The sequence below is a fragment of the Heptranchias perlo genome, chromosome 13 (assembly GCF_035084215.1).
Source record: "Heptranchias perlo isolate sHepPer1 chromosome 13, sHepPer1.hap1, whole genome shotgun sequence".
In the NCBI taxonomy this organism is placed as follows: Eukaryota; Metazoa; Chordata; class Chondrichthyes; order Hexanchiformes; family Hexanchidae; genus Heptranchias; species Heptranchias perlo.
The window spans coordinates 11039768-11055618 of record NC_090337.1 but is presented as its reverse complement, the minus strand read 5'-3'; positions in this window follow the sequence as shown (position 1 = coordinate 11055618).

Here is a 15851-nt window from a genome sequence, read left to right as displayed (position 1 = left end):
GAAGACGTCGCACAGCTTGGCGTCTTTCACCGCTTCCATCAGGAGTTTGGACGTGGCGTCCAGTTTGCTGTCGGCTCTGCCGGATCGTCCAGCCGCATCGATGATGCAGTTGAAGTCACCGCCGAGAATGACCGGCTTGGACGTCGCCAGCAGCAGTGGGAGCTGCTGGAAGACGGCCAGCCGCTCGTCCTTCAGAGCCGGGGCGTACACGTTGATCAGCCGGAGCGGAGCGTTTTTGTACATTACGTCTGCTACGAGGAGACGGCCCCCCACCACCTCCTTTACTTCGGTGATGGTGAAGTTGCCCCCCCGCAGCAGAATCCCCAGGCCGGAGGCACGGTTATCGTTGCCTCCCGACCAGATAGACGGCCCGTGGGCCCAGCGCTGCGACCATTGCCTGTAATTGCTGAGATGCGGCAGGCCGCACTCCTGTAAGAACAGCAGGTCGCTCTTGACCTTGGCCAGGTAGTCCAAGGTCGACACACATCGCGTAGTGCTTTTAACGCTACGCACGTTAATGGATGCGACTTTCAGACCCATTTTAACAACTGTTTAAAGTCTCACCCGTCAGTCCGTTTGCTGTTTCCAGCTCTTGGCCGTGTTTCTGCATATAGGTGATCTGTGTAAAGTGTTCCACGATCCCTGAGCTGAGGTACGAGTTCTGTTCTGCCTCAGAGAGGGGGTCGTCGTTCCGCCGGGGTGACATCGGCGGCCTGGTGTCGGGTGAAGAGTCCGTGCGATCCTCGATCGGTTGGGGCTCCTCGTTGTCGCTTCTCCCGGTTTCCCGGAGCTGGTCTTCGCTCTCTGCGGTGCCGCTCCCGGTGTCCCGGAGCTGGTGTGCGCTGGGCACTACGATGCTGCCGGCTTCCCGGAGCTGGAGGTCACTGGAGGCGTTGTCGCTCCCAGTGTTCTGGAGATGGGGGCTGCCGATCGCATCGGGGTCACCTTGGGTATTTTGCCGCTTTCGGTGGGACGGCTGACCACTTTGCTCCTGTCGTCCCTCCTCGTCAGACTCGGGGTAGTTGTTGCAGTCTGACTGCGACTCGAGTGCTCTTTTTACCCCTGGTGTAGTGTCGGCAGGGGCTTGTTTCCTTTTCTCTGGCTTCTTCTTTTTGGTTTTTTTGACCACCAGCTGCCATCCTCCCTCTGCTGCCTCCTCGTCCATGGACTCTGTCGTCTGTTGGGGAGGCTCGGAGCTGGGTGTCGGGGTCTGGCAGTTTTCGGCTTGACCCTTTCCTCGTTCATTGTTTTCCTGGGCTAGGGGCTTCTTGGAGGAGGTCGCGGCCGGGCGCTGACTCTTGGCCTTCTTTGGGGCATCCTTGCTTGTTGCCCCCTCCTCCTCCGCTGTGTTGTTCTTGGCCGCCTGGGCGTAGCTGAGGTTGCGTTCGGGGCAGACCCTGTAGAGATGGCCTTCCAGCCCGCACAGGTTGCAGCGCTTGCTCTCCTTGCAGTCCTTAGTCTGGTGTCCTTCCTGCTTGCAGTTCTTGCAGATGGTTGCAGTGCAGGTGTTCGCCAAATGGCCGGATTTGCCGCAGGTGCGACAGACTCTGGGCTGCCCCACGTACGTGATGTATCCTCGACTTCCTCCGATGGCGAAGCTGGAGGGAGGGTGGACGATGTTGCCGTGGGCGTCCAGTCTCAACGTTGCCGTGACTTCCCTCTTGCTGGTCCAGATCCCAAACTGGTCGGTGACGTCGACGCTGTTCTGCGCCCCGTCGACGTATCTGGCGAGGAACGTCAGCACATCGGCAACCGGGACGTGTGGGTTGTACATGTGTACAATCAGCTTGCGATTCCTCTGCGTTGGGAGGGTGAAAAGCGGCTCCGCAGCGAGCATGGCCAGCAGTCCGACGCTCCCCTTCTCCTTGAAGACTTGAAGAAGCTTCTGGCATCCAGCGACGGTCTTGAAAAGTGACGTCAAAATGTCCGCTTCGAGGGAAATCCTGGAGGCAGAAGATGTCCGTCGCTTTGAATCCACAGCAGTCGAGCAGAACGCGTTTGACGAAAAGCTCCCGATCCACCGGCGAAACACATTCGACTGTCGTTACCGTCACCCTGACGGTGTTTGGCACACCATGGCCGACTGCCCGGGTGCCCTTCCCTGCCATTGCAGTGTTGATGTGGTCCTTATGCAAATTTAGGGGCGGAGCCAGCACACAAACGACCAATCACAGCAAAGTCCGCACTTTGCGAGCGCATGAGGTCGCGGCCAGCGTTCCAGTCCGCTCAGATCCAAATAAGCCCGAAAACATTTGAATCTTTATTAACTGGATAAATAGCCCTAGTAGCTCCCCCTTATTCAATGGGAATGGGCAGTCTATGGGTCACTCACTTCCTACACCTTCTCACTCTGAACATATGGATCAAAACTGTCGCTTGGTGTAAGTTTTACGGATTAAGGGGGTGAATTTCTTTGGGGGAATCTCCTGTTGGTCAACAACTGTTTGCATTTATATAGCACCGTTAACATAATAAAACGTCCCAAGGTGCTTCACAGGAGCGTTATCTAACAAAACTTCAGTCCGACGTAACTTCAGTGGAAGAGCCTTGGAAATCCTTGAATTCGGCATTGATCCATGCCAAGTTAACCAGTGTTGGTTGGAAGGAGTAGGGAGAGGGCTGTGCAATTCACCACTGCATTCCAAGAGTGACAGATGCAAAATCATCCGCGGATCATTGGTGACTCTTTCCGGGAATGTTTGTGTGTGAACGTGCAAGGACAGAATCAGAGTTCACAGCGAGGGGGGACCAGACTGCTAATGCTCATTACCCCGACTCACCACGAAGAGTGAAGTACCAGGGGATTGCTAGTGCTCGTCGAACTGTACTGTAGGGTTTTTCAGGAGAAGAGGAATAAGGGGACATGATTGGAGGGGGGAAATTGAGGAGAGGGACAAACCAAAGAGTAAAACAAGGTGTGAAAGTATATCATTTTTGCCTGCATATCATGACACCACTATTCCCGGCCAGAACGGAGATGATTGGGTAATTCCCCTGTCAATCACGCCTGGAGACCGTACTGCTGTAAGTGACTGGGATTGATTTTACACACATAATTTGTATTATGTGACAATCCTCCACTCATTGCATTTTGCTGGAGAAATCACCTTGCTTTTATCGGGAGACGTTGCTGTAGTTTTGGTCATGAGTTCTGTTTGCTGTAGTTCGTAGACACTCTTTTTAAATAGACTCTGTTTGCTGAGTAAATAGACTTTGCTGTAAAATATACTGTTTGCTGTGAGTCCTGCCATAAGTCCCGCCCCACCTCCAACTCATTGGCTGACACAGTAATGTAAATGGACACTCTGATCATTTATACGCATGCATTGACTCTAAAAATAAAAGACACGGGAACGTATTAAGTTTTTGCATGCAAACTTGGCCCATCGGCAGTTCTGGCCCCATTACTCAGCACATGTCGTTCAGGCATATGTTTACAATGATCTGCGTGCTCTTTGATGGGCACATGAGTTTTACTCTGTGAAGCAGAATCTCGGGGGATTGAGAATTTGCTGATATTTTAACACCCTTGGGTAAGAAAGAAACCGCAATGTTTAATTCTTTCATTATTTCATCATCATAATTCCTCCTGCATAGTCCCAGAATTTATTCTAAATTTGAGAAGTCCCTTCTGCAAGTATTCTGACAGCTCCTGCTCAGTGGTTTGAATTAGATACAGGTCTACGTGAGTCCCTTTTCCGTACCTGAGATCGGAAATTACTCTATGGTATTAATGTAGGAACAACAACTTGCATTTATATAGCGCCTTTAACGTAATTAAACATCCCCAAGGTGCTTCACGGGAGTGATTATCAAACAAAATTTGACACTGAACCACATAAGAATCATAGAATCATAGAAAGGTTACAACAAGGGAGGCCATTCGGCCCATTGAGTTCGTGCCAGCTCAATGCAAGAGCAATCCAGCTAGTCCCACATCCCTGCCCTATCCCCGTAGCCCTGCAAATTTTTTCCTTTCAAATGCTTATCCAGTTCCCTTCTAAAGGCCATGATTGAATCTGCCTCCACCACCCCCTCGGGCAGTGCATTCCAGAACCTAACCATTCGCTGTGTAAAAAAGTTTTTCCTCATGTCACCTTTGGTTCTTTTGCCAATCACTTTAAAACTATGTTCTCTGGTTCTTGACCCTTCCGCCAATGGGAACAGTTTCTCTCTATCTACTCTGTCTAGACCCTTCATGATTTTGAACACCTCTATCAAATCTCCTCGCAACCATCTCTGTTCCGAGGAGAACAACCCCAGCTTCTCCAGTCTATCCGCGTAACTAAAGTCCCTCATACCTGGAATCATTCTAGTAAATCTCTTCTGCACCCTCTCTAAGACCTTCACATTTTTCCTAAAGTGTGGTGCCCAGAACTGGACACAATATTTCAGTTGTGGCTAAACCAGTGTTTTATAAAGTTTCATTGTGACTTCCATACTTTTGTACTCTGTGCCTCTATTCATAAAGCCCAGGATCCCGTATGCTTTTTAAACTGCTTTTTCAACTTGCCTTGCCACCTTCAACGATTTGTGCACATATAACCCCGGATCTCTCTGTTCCTTTACCCCTTTTAGAGTTGTGCCCTTTAGTTTATATTGCCTCTCCTCGTTCTTCCTACTGAAATGTATCACTTTGCATTTTTCTGCGTTAAATTTCATCTGCCACGTGTCCACCCATGCCACCAGCCTGTCTATATCCTCTTGGAGTCTATCACTATCCTCCTCACTGTTTACTACCCTTCCAAGTTTTGTGGCATCTGCAAATTTTGAAATTGTGCCCTGTACACCCAAGTCCAAGTAACTAATATATATCAAGAAAAGCAGTGGTCCCAACACCGACCCCTGGAGAACACCACTGTAAACCTCCCTCCAGTACGAAAAACAACTGTTCACCACTACTCTCTGTTTCTTGTCCCTTCACCAATTTTGTATCCATATTGCTACTGCCCCCTTTATTCCATGGGCCGTAATCTTGATGATAAGCCTACCGTGTGGCACTTTATCAAACATCTTTTGAAAGTCCATATACACCACAACAACTGCATTGCCCTCATTTACCCACTCTGTTACCTCATCAAAAAACTCTATCGGGTTTGTTAAACACGATTTTCCTTTCACAAATCCGTGCTGGCTTTCCCTAATCAATCCACACTCGTCCAAGTGACTGTTAATTCTGTCCCCACCACTGAGGTTAAACTGACTGGCCTATAGTTGCTGGGTTTATCTTTACACCCTTAGTTGCTGGGTTTATCCTTGCACCCCTAGGAGATATTAGCCCAGGTGACCAAAAGTTTGGCGGAAGAGGTAGGTTTTAAGGAGTGTCTTAAAGGAGGAGAGAGAGCGAGGTAGAGAGATGGAAAGGTTTAGGGAGGGAATTCCAGAGCTTAGGGCCTAGGCAGCTGAAGCCACGGCTGCCAATGGTGGAGCGATTAAATTCGGGGATGCCCAAGAGACAAGAATTGGAGGAGCTCAGAGATCTTGGAGGGTTGTAGGGCTGGAGGAGGTTACAGAGATAGAGAGGGGCGAGGCCATTAGAACACTAATCATTTGCATCAAATTCCTCACTCTACGATTTTAACAGAGACATTAACTCAGCAGAGGGGGCAGGAAATCAGGTAGGGCCCATAAGTGCCAGGGGGGGTAACTTTGACTGAGGAATAATGTAAAACGCAGCCTGCTTTACATCTCTCCATTAAAGTCAATGGAAATAAAACTCAGGAGAGATGTAAAACGGGCGGCTGATTCACTATTGCCTGTTTTATGTTATCACACAAAGTCAAAATGATCCCCCCAGGTCTCTGCCCCCAAGAACAACAGTTGGAAGGCAGATGTTCTGTCCTTCCCTCGGAGGACGTATCGTAAGGAAGGAGGCAGGGCTGGTATCCCTGCCAAAGTTCCAGTGGCTCCCAGCTCCTGAACAACCAGCAATCTGGTGCCCAGGTCTACTGAGGCCAGCAAACGGAGGTCACAGGGTGTTCGGGCCTGGTTCGTGGCCTGCGACGTCCCATGCTTAGAGAGGGGGGGTACAGATTTCCAACTTCTGCCAGCCAGGCCAACCTTCCCACTCAACTGGCAGTTAAGTACCGCACCTTGCTCCCCATCCCCCCCTCTAGCAAACGCCCAACATGTGCCCTTACTGACGCTCACCAAAATTATTACCTTCAGCTGAGCCCATGCTGCATCCAGGACACTCCGGCAGCATCAGGAGCGGAGATCAGTGCCGGAATTTTGGCCCTTTGGTGTTTAAGATCATATCTTTTAATTTGGTAGATATCCGGCAGGGGAAGCCTGGTTTTGGCAATAATGTTCTCATTCACTTGGTAAGCACCTGGCTAAGATGTAAGAAAGACAGAAAGAAACTTGCATTTATCCAGCGCCTTTCATGATGTCCCAAAGTGCTTTACAGCTAATGAAGTACTGTCACTGTTGTAATGTAGGAAACGCGGCTGTCAATTTGTGCACAGCAAGATCCCACAAACAGCAATGTCATAATGACCAGATAGTCTGTTTTTTTAGTGACGTTGGTTGAGGGACAAATATTGGCCAGGACACTGGGGAGAACCTGCTCTTCTTCAAAATACTGTCTTTGGATCTTTTACGTCCACCCGAGAGGGCGAGCAGGGCCTCGGTTTAACGTCTCATCTGAAAGACAGCTCCTCCAACAGTGCAGCACTCCCTCAGTACTAGCACTGAAGTATCAGCCTAGATTTGGTACTCCAGTCTCATGGACTGGGACTTGAACCCACAACCTTCTGACTCAGAGGCGACACTGAGAATGCCACTGAGACACAGCTGACATCATAAGGGGATCAACAAGTTAAACATGGGTCCTGAAACAGTGATCTGAACAGGACTAAAAGACAGGAAGAACAAGGTTGTAAAAGGAACAGTTTCTCTTTGGTTTTACTCAAACCCAGTTCCACACACACAGTAACCGGTGGTGAGGACTGAACACTGGGGTCACCTTCCTTCCTCTTTCCTGGGCTCTAGAGAGTCAATTTTCCACAATTAATTAAAGATAATAGACTAGGATGGTGAGCAGTACCACTCTGTTTATGGTGGATACTTTCATGTTCTTGTAAAGGAGTAGTCGCCAAGAGATACTATTAATTTTAATGCCTGCCAGCGTGCCTCTTGAAGATGTGTCTTTACTGGATTGGGGTCAGGCTAATGTGAAATCTGTCAGGTTTTTAAGAAGTTGAGAATGAAACGGTGTGAATTACCAGTTCTGAACAGGAAGTGATTTTAAGGTGTTTCTTGGCAGCCCAGCTGCACTATCTCTGTGGCTTGGTTGGAAATCTCATGACCGTCACCTGCTCCCACTTGTTAACTGCATTTCCACTGAGTCCTTCTCCGACTAATTTTAAACTTCTTATAATATTTAGACACTGGAAACCATTATGCATTCCTAAAATTAACTTGTCAATATCCTCTATTAGAGTTCGGAACTAAACTGAAGGATTAATGAGAACTGGTCCAAATTGGAGCTACTGGGATTACTTGGGACAAATCCAGATCTAACTCAGCTTGAATCAGTTTGCTTTAGATCATATGTTCCCACTAAAAGAAACACAATAAATATACCTAAAGGGATGGATGATGAACATGTGGCAGATGAACTTGATAAAGGAACTTGAGAGGAACAAATTCCCCCACCCAGATGGGCCACAGTCTCAAATGCTGAAGCAGATTAGGGAAGAACTTTATGGGTCCCGAACATTTGTCAGGAATGATGTGGAGATGCCGGTGATGGACTGGGGTTGACAATTGTAAACAATTTTACAACACCAAGTTATAGTCCAGCAATTTTATTTTAAATTCACAAGCTTTCGGAGATTTTCTCCTTCCTCCGAAACATTTGCCTGAGGAAGGAGAAAATCTCCGAAAGCTTGTGAATTTAAAATAAAATTGCTGGACTATAACTTGGTGTTGTAAAATTGTTTACATTTGTCAGGAAGGAATTGTTGGGCAATGCTGAAGTTCTGCCAAACTAGAAGCAACCACACACAGAAGCCCGGATTTTCTGCCCACAGCTACCTGATGCTCGGGCAATAACTGGGCAGCTGGATGCGGAAAATAAAGCTGAAGTCCTGCCCCATCAGAAGGTTCGCATCATGACACATCTTCCTCTGGGTGGGACCAGCATTGGCAGAAGCTTCTGTCTCAAACAGGGAGTCGCTTCATGTCAATATGCACTTGGAGCAGACATGCCTGTCCTGCCTGCTAATTCCTGCAGTTCTGGCATTCAGCATGCCTGCTGTAAAGAATGCCCATTTTGAATGAGCATCCAGGGTTGTTAGACGGCGATGGAAATCATGGAAAGGGCAGAGTAATATAAAAGCGTGTGTATTTAGCCTTTTCTTGATGATTTTTAAAATAATTTTTTTCTCCTCCTGGCATTTAAGGTCTCATGAACCTTTGCGTCAATTGGTATAAATAATTTCTTTGCCCCAGCACCTCGGTGTTATGTTTGCCAATGGGAGTCTCCCTGAGACATGTGGAAGAAAAGGGAGAGCTACAGTGGGATGCCAGGCAGGTCAGGCCACGAGAGGTGCACTGTGCCCACCTGTCGGTACCCGCACACCTAAATCTGCAGGCAACCAAAATTAACTGGCAGGCGCGGTGCTGGTGGAAATCTCTGATGGCATCAGTAAGACACGTGAATGCTTCAGTGGGTCATGCTTTCATTGTCACTGCGAGAAAGAAGGCTCACTGCGATATGTAAGAAAGAACTTGCATTTATATAGTACTTTTCATGACCTCAGGATGTCTCAATAGTGCTTTATATCCAATGATGTACACTTGAAGTATGGTCACTGTTGTAATGTAAGAAACACAGCAGCCAAATTGCACACAGCAAGATCCCACAATCCCACCAGATGATTGGTTTCAATGATATTGGTTGAGGGTTAAACATTGACCAGGACACCAGTGAGAACTCTGCTGCTCTTCTTTGAACAGTGCCATGGGATCTTTTATGCCCATCTGAGAGGGCAGACAGGGCCTCGGTTTAATGTCTCATCTAAAAGACAGTACCTCCAACAGTGCTGCACTCCCTCAGTACTGCACTGGAGTGTTGGTGTAGATTTTGTGCTCAAGTCTCTGGTGTGGGACTTTGAACCCACGGCCTTCTGACTCAGAGGCGAGAGTGCGACCCACTGATCCACAGCTGATAGCTGTATCACAACAGCCAGCGATCCGCAATATCGAGTTCACTGCCCAGTGATGAAAGTTAAAGTCTACCCCTAAGAGTTTAACACCAACTGGTTTATGGTTACCCTGTTTAACCTTCTCTCTGTTCTTCAATAAAGATGTTACATCAGCTACCCTACAGCCCCATGACAATTTGTACGAAGGAAGTTTGAAAAATTGTGGCTAGAGCCTGTGTTATCTCCTCTCTGACATCTTTTAACAGCCCAGTGACTCATCCACCTTCCGTTCTGCTATTATTTTTCAGAATCAATTCTTTTTCTGTGGTTAATTCTATCAATTGTTCCATATTACACCGTTAGTGCACCTACATTCTCACTTCCACCCTCATTCGTAAAAACCAAATCAAAATATCTAATATCTCAGCCATACTTTCATGCTCCACAGTTACACTTCCCTTTCATCCCTGAACAATTCTCTAATTATTCTTTCACTTTCTACATGCTTATAAAAGCCCTTACTGTTTCCTTTATATTATCTGCTAACCTTTTATCAAATTCTGTTTTCGCCCTTCTAATCTCCCTTTCCAATTCCCCACACACTTTCTATATTTCTCTTGATTTTCTGATTATTTTAGACTCAGCTTTATCAGATGCCTCCCTTTTTAAGTTTCGATTGTTTTAATCTCCCTAGTTATCCACAGAAATATTATCCTTTGATACACTTCTTTTTTGCCTTATGTGGACCAGCTACATAAATACTGTGGCGACAAGAGCAGATCAGAGGCTGGGTATTCTGCGGTGAGTGACTCACCTCCTGTCTCCCCAAAGCCTTCTTACCATCTACAAGGCACAAGTCAGGAGTGTGATGGAATACTCTCCACTTGCCTGGATGAGGGTCGCTGCCCTAAACTTGACATGTATGCTCAAGCTGTCAGGAAATGCGTCAATGCCAGATTCATCAGCTGCACTCACAAGACAGTCCAGAATGTCACCCGAGCACAACGCAACGCCATCAACGCTCTCAAGACCAACCACAACATCGTCATCAAACCAACGGACAAAGGAGGAGCCATCGTCATACAGAACAGAATGGACTATTGCAAAGAAGCATACCGACAACTGGACAACCAGGAACACTACAGACGGTTATCCCCGCAGATCCGACCAAAGAACACACCCACCAGCTCAACAAACTGATCAAGACCTTCGATCCAGACCTTCAAAGCATCCTACGCGCTCTCATCCCACGTACTCCCCGCGTGGGAGACTTCTACTGCCTCCCAAAGATACACAAAGCCAACACACCCGGATGTCCCATCGTATCAGGCAACGGAACCCTGTGTGAGAACCTCTCTGGATACGTCGAGGGCATCCTGAAACCCATCGTACAGGGAACCCCCAGCTTCTGTCGCGACACTACAGACTTCCTACAAAAACTCAGTACCCACGGACCAGTTGAACCAGGAACACTTCTCACCACGATGGACGTCTTGGCACTCTACACCAGTATCCCCTATGATGACGGCATCGCTGCAACAGCATCAATACTCAACACCAACAACAGCCAAACTCCAGACACCATCCTACAACTCATCCGATTCATCCTGGATCACAATGTCTTCACCTTCGATAACCAGTTCTTTACCCAAACACACGGAACAGCCATGGGGACCAGATTCGCACCCCAATACGCCAACATTTTCATGCACAAGTTCGAGCACGACTTCTTCACTGCACAGGACCTCCAACCAACCCTATACACCAGATACATCGACGACATTTTCTTTCTATGGACCCATGGCGAAGAATCACGAAAGAGACTACACAATAACATCAACAAGTTCCATCCCACCATCAAGCTCACCATGGACTACTCCTCAGAATCGGTTTCTTTCTTGGACACACGAATCTCCATCAAAGACGGGCACCTCAGCACCTCACTCTACCGCAAGCCCACGGACAACCTCACGATGCTCCACTTGTCCAGCTTCCACCCTAACCACGTCAAAGAGGCCATCCCCTATGGACAGGCCCTGCGAATAGACAGGATCTGCTCAGATGAGGAGGAACGCGATGGACACCTACAGACGCTGAAAGACGCCCTCGTAAGAACGGGATATGACGCTCGACTCGTCGAGCTACAGTTCCGACGGGCCACAGCGAAAAATCGCATAGACCTCCTCAGAAGACTAACACGGGACTCAACCAACAGAGTACCCTTCGTCGTCCAGTACTTCCCCGGAGCGGAGAAACTACGCCATGTTCTCCGCAGCCTTCAACACGTCATCGATGACGATGAACACCTCGCTAAGGCCATCCCCACACCTCCACTACTCGCCTTTAAACAGCCACCCAACCTCAAACAGACCATCGTTCGCAGCAAGTTACCCAGCTTTCAGGAGAACAGCGTCCACGACACCACACAACCCTGCCACGACAACCTCTGCAAGACATGCCAGATCATCGACACAGACACCACCATCACACGAGAGGACACCACCCACCAGGTACATGGTTCCTACTCCTGTGACTCGGCCAACGTTGTCTACCTCATACGTTGCAGGAAAGGATGCCCCGGAGCATGGTACATTGGCGAGACCATGCAGACACTGCGACAACGGATGAACGGACACCGCGCAACAATCGCCAGACAGGAGGGTACCCTCCCAGTCGGGGAACACTTCAGCAGTCAAGGACATTCAGCCACTGATCTTCGGGTAAGCGTACTCCAAGGCAGCCTTCGAGACACACGACAACGCAAAATCGTCGAGCAGAAATTGATAGCCAAGTTCCGCACCCATGAGGACAGCCTCAACCGGGATCTTGGGTTCATGTCGCGCTACACGTAACCCCACCAGCGAATAAAAGTTATCTGTTTTTAATTCAATGGGTCATTTTCAGTCTTTCTCTTCCTTTCGGATGTTTCTCCCTCTCTCTCTCTCTCTCTGTTTTGTGTTCTGGCCGTTTGTATATTCGGTGATCCTGTAGGTAACACCTCTCTGTCTGAACACTTTGATTGCCTTGACAACGGGCAGTTGGAATGATTATCTGTAATCACCAGGTATTGTTCTCTGAATAGAAATGCGAAAGGTTCAAGGATTTCCTGACATTTACCTGATGAAGGAGGAAGCCTCCGAAAGCTTGTGATTTTCAAATAAAATTGTTGGACTACAACTTGGTGTTGTAAGATTGTTTACATTTGTCAACCCCAGTCCATCACCGGCATCTCCACATCCTGGATGAGTGCAGCTCCAACAACACTCAAGAAGCTCGACACCATCCAGGACAAGGCAGCTCGCTTGATTGGCACCCCATCCACCACCCTAAACATTCACTCCCTTCACCACCAGCACACCGTGGCTGCAGTGTGTACCATCTGCGGCAACTCACCAAGGCTTCTTTGACAGCACCTCCCAAACCCGCGACCTCTACCACCTAGAAGGACAAGGGCAGCAGGCAGATGGGAGCAACACCACCTGCATGTCCCCCTCCAAGTCACACACCATCCCGACTTAGAAGTATATCACCGTTCCTTCATCATCGCTGGGTCAAAATCCTGGAACTCCCTACCTAACAGCACTGTGGGAGAACCTTCACCACACGGACTGCAGCAGTTCAAGGCGGCGGCTCACCACCACCTTCTCAAGGGCAATTAGGGATGGGTAATAAATGCTGGCCTTGCCAGCGACACCCACATCCCACGAGCGAATAATAAAAAAAGAAATATATTTACTTTGCTCTCTACCCATCAGATATTTGAAGATTTTCCACTGCTCATCTGTCCACCTGTTCTCTAGCGTTTCTGCCCAGTTAATTTGAGCTATTTATGTTCTTAACTCACTGAACTTGGCCTTTTCCTTGGTCCAGCACCTTTATATTTCATTCTTCAATATACTTTACTATTTTTACATTGAGCCTAACTATGTTGCGGTCACCATTTTCCAATTGTTCTCCTACTTTAACAACTATTCTTTGCTCCACTTCATTTCTCAGAACGAGGAGTGAAGCTCCATTCCTTGTTGGATTAGGAACATAAGGTTAAATTTTCACCTTCATCGCCTGGGTGATAATCTGGCAGAAGCAGACTGCCTTCCCCTTTGCAAAAACCCGCCCGATTTTCATTCTTTTGAAATGAACGGAGGGGCAATCCGCTCCAACAGGTTACCACTAGGGAGGAAGCGGTGGGGGGGTGGTGGTGGGTGAAGACAGAAATTTACTCTGGACGGAGTGACCACTGGCTCAGTGGTTGTATGCCCACTTGATTCAGAAGGGTTGTGCCATGAATGCTGGTATCGTCAGGCACTTGGCAGCCAAAGTAGCGGTCCTTAAAGGGACTGCTGCAGGCCGCCACCGGAAAGGTAAGTGTGGACTGTTTTACCTACCTTATTGTGGAGCCACGAGGAGCAGGAAAGCTTGTCCCCCCTCCCTCCCCACCGATTGCCTAAACCCTGTACTCTCCTAAAGTACTCGACCAGTGTCGGAGCCGGTCGATCTCACTGCCCAAGGGGGGACTGGTGTACTGCATCTTGGGCCGCGACTGGCTCCCGCTGCTCGCCGGCAAGAAGTAAAAGGAGGCCGGCAGACTAATTTGCCGTGGTCCTGGAACCGGCCTCATTAGACACGTGCACCGTGCCCTACACTGGGATCGCTCCCCGATTCGGGCACCATCTAATTTCTAGGCCGCTGTGCCTAATGTGCAGAAATGATGGTTAGATGGCTTCAAACTTTCATTTTCACACTTAAAGAACGAACATTTGGTATGAGTTGTGAACTTTCCCCCGGCCCCATTGCTTACGCCAATTTTAACAAGTAAATGAGATTGACAGGAAATTTCGGCATAAATTGCCGCCAGCAAAATTGGTGTAACAATGGACGTAAATTTCACTGTATCTTGCCGATTACACCGCCACAGGAAAATCCAGGCCTGCATTTGTGAAAATGCACACTACTGACACTGCAGGCGTGATGCCGCAACACCAGTGCATCACTACTGACGCTGCAGGTGTGATACCACATCACTGGTGTTACACTAATCAGCTGTGTGCTAATTATGTACCACCCCGGTTCTGTCCTGTTAGAGGCCTGAATCTGCCACCCTCCTCATTCCTCCCCCACGCGGGCATTGTTCACGTGTGAAACTTGACATTAACTGTCGTCAGGCTAGTCAACCTCTGGGGCATCACATCCAAACCTGATCCTGTTCTCATCTAATGTGTACACGCATGCTCTGCCAGCAAGGGTCCCCAATCAGGGGTGGAAATCTAGGCCGAATTTGGCTTCCCTAAGAAGAGGAAGGGAGTTGGGTGGGGGGAGACCAACTGCAGCACCCCTAGTGATTCCTCAACTGAGATCAGCAAGCTCAGCATGGGTAACGGATTGGATCTGGGACCGTTCCTCGTCTGTAGGACTTGCAACTGATTGGTGAGGCACCACTGCTCTTTCACTTGTGGGTTCATCGAACCTTTACATGATAAATGTCAATTTTCATTGTAGAAGCGTGAAATAGAGCAGGAACTGACTAGCGCAGAAGTTGGGGTAGTTCTTTACGCAGTTAGCGCGATCAGTAACTAAACAGGGGAGGCTGCCATTTCATCTCTTATTTAAGAAATATCCTGGGAAGGGAAAAAGTGGTATATGGAGCAATGTGGCAGATGTATCGATCGAGTAGTTAGGGAGAAACTGTTTCCACTGGCAGGAGGGTCCGTAACCAGAGGACACAGATTTAATGGTAATTGGCAAAAGAACCAGAGGGGAAATGAGGAGACAATTTGTTCTTACGCAGCTGGTTGTTATGATCTGGAATGCGCTGCCTGAAAGGGCGGTGGAAGTAGATTCAGTAGTAACTTTCAAAAGGGAATTGGATAAATACTTGTAAAGGAAAAAATTGCAGGGCTATGGGGAAAGGGCAGGGGAGTGGGACTAATTGGATAGCTCTTTCAAAGAGCCAGCACATGCACGATGGGCCGAATGGCCTCCTTCTGTGCTGTATAATTCTATGTGGTGCAGAAGAGAAGTTCTCTTGCTTATTTTGCAGCATCATATTTTTTGGACAGCAGTCTACTGCTGAGTTGTAGCCTGACACTTACTACGATATAGCAATGAAGTGTTAGGGATGGGGCTACATCACCATGATTTGACACTATACCCACTGATACTGTGTCACCTGTGTTACACCATCACACTCGACACAGCACAAGCGATACAGAGTGCTGTGGTTTCACTGCTGACATCTGCACACAGGATATTGTGTCACTCGTGTTAACCATCGCTAATAGCACGTGCACATGTGATATTGTATAATCAGTATTTACACCATCACTAAGGACACTGTACACGTGATGCTGCCTCACTGCTGTTACACCATTTTTATGACCGCACACAGATGAAGTAACTTTCAAGAGGGAATTGGGTATATACTTGAAATGGAAACATTTACAGCATTATGGGGAGAGAGTGGGGGAGTGGGAATAATTGGATAATTTTTTTTATATCAACATGAAAAAAAATGAAGATAATTAGCAAGGGAGCCAAAGGGTAGATGAGGAGAATTGTTTTTATGCTGCGAGTTTTTCTGATCTGCAGTTAGGGATGGGTGATAAATGCTGGCCTTGCCAGCGACGCCCACATCCCATGAACGAATTTTAAAAAAATTGTTATATCTACCCGAGAACCGTTAGTTTCATCTATTGAATAGAT